Here is an 8,722-nt window from a genome sequence, read left to right as displayed (position 1 = left end):
TCATCAAATTTGAATTCCTAATGTTTCCAGTGAAAGACAAGTAACCAGTGATAGGCACTTACTTACCGTTCACTTGGTTCATATTTCTCAACTAACCCAAGGTCTCAAAGGTGTGCTCAATCTCAAGAGAAACTAAACAGTCATTTCCCCAGTAACCTAACTCGGTCTCAAAGGGGTGACTTCCTAGATTCCACTCATGACAACTGTTTTTTATATCCCTTATTGTTTTTTTTTTATAAGTGTTTGCATTGTGCAAAACTTATTCACAAATGTACTTTTAGCACACATGTTGGGATATTTTGATTTTTCCAAATGAGCTTTAATGATTTGAGCCTCATCCAGTAACCAAAATGAAAGTTGAGAGATCACCATGGAAACCAAGTACTAAGCAAACAAGATGAATCATGACTATTTCAATGACATCAACTATTCAAGCATCAAGCACAAGTGTAGTGAAGATAAAATCCTTAAGGTTGAACCAAAACTAAAACTCATCACCATAAGATTCTTAGCTTATTAATGCTTCCCAAGATAGAAAAAAGAACTACACAAAGTTTACTAGTAGCATCATGCGAACATCATGAATCGAGACAATAATCGTGCTAACATTTCACTTGAATCCAAGAAAGCATATAAGTGAAGATTTGATGTTCTCAAAAAATTTTTTGCCATGATTATTTCAAAAACAAGCAAAATAAAGCAACAAGCAAAGAAAATAAGAACCAACATGAAAAACTAATCAAAAACTAAAAACTGAAAACCAAACTAAACAATACATGACACCCCCCCAGACTTAAACTTTTCATCGTCCCGATGAAATCAGTATGGTGGAGGAGGTGGAGGTGGACGAGGGAAAGGAGGTCTACGACGTGGTTGGCCAATAGGAAAACTAGGAAAACCTGGAATCTCACCCAAGGATCTATGATACTCATATAAAGCATCAACTTGTTGGCTAGTAAGCGTCATACTCTGCATAAAATCTCTCATCCTAGCCTGATCAGTATCATAATCCTGCACAAACTCAGCCACTTGACCTTGAAAATTCCTCGTAAACTGAAAATGATTTTGTACCTCCCTAAACTGATCATCAGATAAAGAGAAGCGCCCCTCCAACATTTTTCGTTGGGAATCTTGCTTCTCATGAAGTGATTCTAGAGACGTACGAAAATCTGAAAAATCAAACCTAGAAGATCCCGTGCCATATGCAAAAGAATGCCTAGCAGGCTCCATAAAACTAGAAGGCTGCGTATGTCCAGATGACGAGGGTTCATTATGTGGCTCAGTGTCTCCAGGTATAGAAGGGTTATCCTCAAAATCTAACTCAGAAATTACCCAATTAGCCCGGTTACGAATAGTAGTTCGTTCAGGAAAAGGAAGGGGTAAAGGAGAACCATTCCTCCTAGGAAACGCGAAACCATTCTCATCCCGAATGATCATTTTCATAGCAAGACATGTATCAATGTCAATCATGTCATTGCCATGAATTATTTCCAACCTATCAACATCAAGATTTAAATTACAAGCTATTCGGGTAATCAAACCACCAAAAACAATTGATCCCGATGATGCCCTAGCTGATCTCAATAAGGTTTGAACAAAATGAAAACTAGAGTCAAATTCAACCTTATAAAGCATAGCCCATAAAGCATAAAGCTCTATCTTCTTAACCACCCCATCACTCTCTCCCCTACCAAAAATAGTTTTACTCATGACTCTATGTAGATACCTAAAGATGGGGTTTTGCATATGGGAGGCCTTAGCTCTTGAAGACTCATAAGGTTGATCTAACCCAGTTATTGCATTCCAAAAATGATTCCAATTAAACCTTGGGTCAAACCTACGAGGGCTACCGGTGGTTATTCCAAAACAAGAATTAAAGTCACTAAATGCCCATAGAAATTCTTGATTCATTAATCTAAAAGAGATTTTTCCATAATAATCATCTTCATTAGTAAAATGGACATCCAATGAACTTAAAAATTCCAAAACAAGACGAGGATATGTAGGCAAATGTGTGTACATAATATCACTCCAGTCCAAAAACCCAATCATCAAATCTACATCTTCCCTAATTCCAAGCATATCAAGAACAGTTGGGTCCATATATCTAGTACACACTATCTTTCTATTGACAAGAATTGCAAATCTAGTTACTTGATCATCGTTTCTGAACACAATATTGAATTCATTGTCATTACCTTCGTCGCGTGAAGTCCTTTTGCCTCTGCCCTTCACTGGTTGTTTTCCTTTGTCTCTTGATGGCTCCTTCTCTTTGTCTCCACTAGATCCACCACCTCCTTTGCGCAATCTCTTCAAAATATTGGACATCTTGATGAGTTTAGATAGGGGAAGAATTATCTAGAGTGGTGGAACTCAAAGAACGAAACTTCAAAGAACAAAAGATCTTAGGTTAAGAGAACAAAAGTCCAAGTCTTAGAGAGGAGGAGAATTGGATCTAAAAGATCTTGAGAGATTAGAGAGGAGTTTTTTAGAAATTGGGAGAGAAAGATATGTTTTGGAGAGTTGGGGGTGTGCGGAACACGGCCAAGATCTGGCCGTGTGAGGTAGGAGGTAGACTTTAGTAGTTCTCCTACACGGGCCGTGTAGATCTACACGGTCCCCCCATCTTTCCTCTCGGGATTCTTTGCACGGGCCGTGTAGATCCACACGGCCTCCGCCTCTTCCTTCTCTGGATTCCTCGCACGGCCGTGTCTGGGACACGACCTCTCCATCTTTCCTCTCGGGATCCTCTGCACGGCCGTGTCTATGACACGGCCTATACCTTTTTCTCCTCGGGAGATCCCACACGGCCGTGTCTGGATGACACGGCCCAAACACTTCCCTTCTCTGCAACCTTTGCCTGGCCGTGTATAGCACACGGCCTGACTCTGTTTTGCACCTAACCTGAAAACAGAATCAAAAGAATGCATCAAACTAAAAGAAATTACAATACAAATCAAAACTAACTAAAAGAACCCTTGGGTTGCCTCCCAAGAAGCGCTTGTTTAAGGTCTTTAGCTCGACCAAACTTAATCATTCGCTCCTTTTCCTCGCCCTTGGAGGACAGATATACTTTTCGTTTCCGTTGGGAGATCTTCTCCCAACATCTTCCACCACATTGTCTCCTTCATTTGGTGGCCTACCATGAGGATGGAAATTTCATTCCTCAAGTTTATAAATGCTTGTCCTGCTACAAGCATTTAAGAGAGACGAGACATGGTTAGAGATATTAGATAAATCATATTCCAACTTTTCCTTACCAATTACCAAAGAAAGCATATGATTTTTGACATCAATTATAGCTCCAGCTGTAGCAAGGAAAGGTCTTCCTAATATGATAGGAATCCTAGGGTCCTCTTCCATGTCCAACACGACAAAATCTGTGGGAATAACATTCCCATCCACCTCTACCGGCACATCCTCTATAATACCGAAAGGGTACCTGCAGGAATGATTGGCAAGTTGAAGTGCCATAGTAGTAAGTTTAATATTTTTGAGACCTAATTTATTACAAATTGAATAGGGAATGAGGCTAACACTCACCCCCAAATCACAAAAAACTTTTTCAAAAAATTCTTTTCCTATGTTGCAAGGAATATAAAAGCTCCCTGGGTCCTTCAGTTTTGGAGAAGTGTTCTTCTCAAAAATAGCACTACATTCCTCACTAAGCGCAATGGTCTCGACCTCTCCTTTTCTTCTCTTATTTGACATGAGATCCTTCAGAAATTTGGCAAATCTAGGCATTTGTAGAATAGCATCAATAAGAGGTACCTCTACGCAAATTTCCTTAACCTTTTCTAGAAACTTGCCAAATTCTTCATCCTTCTTGAGCATTGTAAGTCTCTGAGGAAAAGGGACAGCCTTGCTCTGATGGTTCAGTGGAAGAGTCTCTTCAACCTCAATAGTACTCTCCTCATTAGCTTGAATCTGATTCGGTATAGGAGGAGGGAGCTCTTCTTCTTTTTGTATCCCTTTTGAAGCAGTCACTTGGGAGTCTCCCAAGGTCCGTCCGCTCCTAAGCTCAATCCTATTGCAATGCTCCATAGGATTCACATCAGGTTTTCCTGGAAGTTGTCCTGGTGCTCTGGATGATGAGGAAGCTAGTTGGGCAATTTGACTATCCTGAATCTTTTGATGCTTTTCAGAATTATCCATTCTCTGAATGAGCTTTGCTATATCTTGCTTCATTTCATTCTGAGTTGAGATAATTTCTTCAAACATCTTTTCAACATTTGACTTTGGTAAGCCTTGAGAAGATAGATGTTGAAAATTTTGTTGCCCAGCTTGAAAATTTGGTCTTGCCCCCATAGATGGTCCTTGATCTTGATTATTTCTGTAAGAAAAATTTGGATGACTCTTCCATCCAGGGTTATAAGTATTTGAATATGGGTTGTTCTGCCTTTGATTGTAACTCATGATTGCATCACATTGTTCAAGTTGATTGATTTGTGCAGTGATAGCTCCCAATGGACATGAGTCATTTGAATGCTCTGAACTCCCACATACTTCACAAGATGTACTAATAGCATTGACCATATTAGCACTAGTCCCCATATTCTCAAATTTCTTTGTAAGAGCGTCCAATTTTGCAGACAAAAGAGTGACTGCATCTACATCAAACTTCCCTGATGCTTTAATTGTTGGGTTTACAGAGGAATAGCCACCACTTCTTTCATTTGCCCATTGATGATGATTTTGTGCTACACTTTCAATGATTTCTTCGGCTTCATCTAAGCTTTTGTTCATAAGTGCCCCTCCAGCAGCTGAATCAAGGGACACTTTGGTATGATAATTGATACCATTGTAAAAAGTGTGCAACACTAACCATCTTTCCAACCCATGATGTGGGCATTGTCTGAGCATACTATTATATCTATCCCATGCTTCAAAAAGAGATTCTGAGTTGGTTTGCTTGAAGCTTGCAATTAAATTCCTCATATGAGCTGTTTTGCTTGGTGGATAGAACTTATCAAGAAACTGTTGCTCACACTGCTCCCAAGTGGTGATGCTATTAGGGGCCAAAGAATTCAGCCATTGCTTTGCCCTATCACTTAAAGAAAACCCAAATAATAATAATCTAACTGCATCTGAAGGAACTCCATTCATTTTCATGGTACCACATATTTCATAAAAGACCTCTAAGTGTTGATTAGGGTCCTCATGAGGTCCTCCGCCAAATTGGTTCTGCTGTACCATAGATATAATTGCGGGTTTGATCTCAAAGTTATTAGCTTCCACTGAAGGTCTTGAAATACTAGATCGAAAAACACTCGCATAGGGTGCTGCATAATCCTTAAGTGGTCTATTTGCCATATTCAAATGTTCCTGTTCTTCAATTTGCCTTTGCAGAATTCTTCTTTTATGGAAAGTTCTATCAATCTCAGGGTCAAAAGGAAAGAATTCCCTTGCAAAGTTAGATCTTCGCATACACAAGAACAAGATAGCAGATAGCAATTCGACACAAAAAGAAAATTAGAAAAATCAAAAATGCAGAATTGAATTTGTACAAAAAGAATTAACAAGAAGTGAAAGTTATACAAGAAACTAAAAAAAATAGAAATCTAATGATTAGTTACAACTATGCAATATGAAAGGAAAACAAATGTTATGTTTAGTCTAACTCAGTTGATAATTCCTAATGTTATAGCGCAGTCCCCGGCAACGGCGCCAAAAACTTGTTACTCTCCGCAAGTGTACGGAAATGTCGCATGTAATATAAAAGATTATCGTATCCACAGGGACTGGAATAAGCACTAGAAATGTCTCAATGCGAATTAGCTAAACAACTATCCAATTGTTTCAAAAGCAAAGTAGAGGTAATCAAATCTAATATTAAAGATCAACAAACAAGAGTTCAGAGTTTTGGGTTATGATAAAGGAAGATTCTAGGAGTTTCGGTTTCTTTGTAAGATTTCTTGAATGTAATTGGTTCACCAATTCTTATCCCTCAATTGCCAAACATGTAGAAAGTTGCCGGTTCCCTCTTGCAATAGACAACCGGCTAAGGACTGAGAAATGTATCTAAATAGGATTAATTAGACATGAACCTATGTTGTCCTTACACAGAAGTGCACCTATTACTATACCTTCCTCGGATATCAACGTAGAAGCCCACGACTCATTAATCTATCAAGATACAAGAAGCTAATCATAAAATCCATCCTACTCTCTTGAATATCCCTATTTCCTCTTCAAGATTATCTCTCAAACGTCCTTACACGGGCTTGTACCTGTCACGTGGATCCCTCGGATGATCGAGTGAGAGTTTATCTTTACAAAGTCCATAAGAAATCCAAACAATCAATTAAGAATGAGAATTAAGCACAAATCACCATCAATCATTCAAGATCAAATTGATACAAGCAAGATAATGTCATTGAAACAAGAAAATGGCAAATCCATAAGAGATTACATCAATCCATCATACAAATACTCCCTTAATCCTAGAATACAAGATCTACTCCATGAATTAAGGAAGAAAACCCGAAGAAATAGAGATTACAAGCATTCTTTGAATCCCCAATCCAAGAAAACAAGAAGAGGGGGAAAGAGAAAACTTATCTACGAAGAAGCCTTGTCTTCGGATCCAATCCTCGCTCCGGAGTCGAAATCGTCGAGATCGCCCTTAGAATCGCCCAGAAATCCTCCCAAGAATGGGAGGAAACCACCGAAACTTGCTTTCTCCCAAAGGGGGAGAGATACCCTTTCAATTCATGAAGAAGGGTTTAAATAGAGGAGGGAATCGAGCGCCACACGGCCCCGTGACACGGCCGTGTGAGATTCACACGGCCATGTCCAGTTCCCTCTCTGCCAAAGCTGCACGGCCGTGTGACTCTACACGGCCAGAACCCTTCTTCTCTCTGGAAATGCTACACGGCCTTGTGGTGCACACGGCCACAGCCTGCTTGGTCTCTGGAAGTCTCACACGACCGTGTAGATCCACACGGCCATGTAAGGCTTCTGCTCTGGTTGGCTTCAAATCTTGACACGGCCGTGTGAGGTCCACACGGCCATGTCATCTTCCTCTTCTGTTGGTGCCAAACTCCACACGGCCCGAGCTCCATCCCAGTGCATGGCCGTGTGAGGTACACGACCCGGTGCTTTCTCCTTTCGTTTCCTCCAATGCATGCCCAAAGATGTAGATTCTTCACCAAATCGACTCCTGTGTACAGAAAATGCACAAAAAGCAGATCTCCGAACCAAAAGAGTAAATATGCTAAAAGGAAAGCTGGAAGTATAAAAATGCATAGATCAAGCATGCTCAAAGTATGTAAATGTGCGTAAAAACATGCATAAAAGAGTATATAATCTTCGCACATCAGTTATCTGATCGGTCTGGTGACCGATCAGTAACCAAACAGTAGTTCACTGTAAGTTATCTGATCGGTCTGTAGACCGATCAGGAAGCGATGGGATTCAGAGGACAATAAGGGGATCGGTCTGTGGACCGATCCACCTATAAGCTGATCGGTCCACAGACCGATCAGAAGCCTCCCAGACCGATCAAGGTATGTCATGATCGGTCCAGAGGGCTATGGATCGGTCTGCTGACCGATCCACAACACTATCTGTTTCTCTTCAACTTCTGATTCGTCTGATTTATCCATCTGGTGTGAGATTTTTACGTTGCAGGTTGCAGGTATCATGCTAGTGCTTAAGTTCAAATTAAGGTCTATCAGAGGAATAAGACAAAGTGGTTTTTCTACTGTGTTTGGCTGCAAATGGTGAAACTGGAACATCAACGGTTACTGGCGATCTGGCTGTGTTCTGGTTGCAATCAGCTTGACTCCTGGCTATTGGTTCGAGCTCAGAGACACCAATGAAGACCATGGATGGTATTGGTGTGAGTTCAGAGAACCAGATGAGGAGGTAAAGTGATTGGCGACGCCTGAGTTGGCAGCAGCGATTCGGTTCAGGTTGTAGTGATTCGATAGGCAAACGCAATGGAAAAGGCAGAGGCATAAGAAGAAGGAGTATGAGATGTTCGAAAAGATAACCAAAAAAAAAAAAAGAGGAAAACTCTTGGGCGATCAAGCAAGAGTGCTGCGTGTTGTTGAGCTCTTGGCTAAGGAACTTCTTCTGGTTTTGCGCTCTGCTTTCATCGTGGCTGTAAGCTTATTTTTCATTCCCTTTAGTCACTAACCCCTGTAAGTCTTGTGCTTCATTTAAATATTTTCTGAGACTTTGTGGAGAGGTTACTCCACCGAGATGGATAAATTCTTAGCCGGAATCTATCCGGGGTGTGATCTACCGAAAGGTCAAGGGATCGTCCACCTTACGGACACGCCGAGGAGTAGGGGCAAGTTATCCTCGAACCTCGTACATACTTGTGTTAGTTGTGGGTTGTTTCTTTTCCTTGTATTAGTTTTTCTTTTGCATATTTCCGCTGTGCTAACAGACTTTTGTGGGAAGATTGTTTAAGTTTTAGAGGAGGCTATTCACACCCCTCCCTCTCTAGCCATCCGAAGGTCCTAACACAAAGATGCTGAAATCAGGCCTTCCCAGCCAAAATCAACAACTTGGATCGATTGGAGTTGGGTTCCAATCGATTGAACCTTGCTGAATCGATCCACTAATCGATTCAGGAGGGCTGGTCGATCAGTGGATCGATCCAGAAAGCTTCTGTTCGCGAGAAGCTTGCTCTCAATCGATTGCCCGATCGATTGAGACCCTTCAATCGATCGGGTGATCGATTGAGGTCTAATAGTTGCTGAAATTCACT

At 40.8% G+C, this 8,722-nt stretch overlaps 1 non-coding gene across 1 annotated transcript; it reads left to right on the top strand.

The window, feature by feature from the left end:
* The first annotated feature begins 4,834 nt into the window (after positions 1 to 4,834).
* Positions 4,835 to 4,940, top strand: LOC121983546. The gene has a single exon (XR_006112588.1). It is a non-coding gene; the product is annotated as a small nucleolar RNA R71 (small nucleolar RNA).
* Positions 4,941 to 8,722: the final 3,782 nt, after the last annotated feature.

This window comes from Zingiber officinale, chromosome 5A (assembly GCF_018446385.1).
Source record: "Zingiber officinale cultivar Zhangliang chromosome 5A, Zo_v1.1, whole genome shotgun sequence".
NCBI classification, from domain to species: Eukaryota; Viridiplantae; Streptophyta; class Magnoliopsida; order Zingiberales; family Zingiberaceae; genus Zingiber; species Zingiber officinale.
This window is presented reverse-complemented; position numbering and strand designations above follow the sequence as displayed.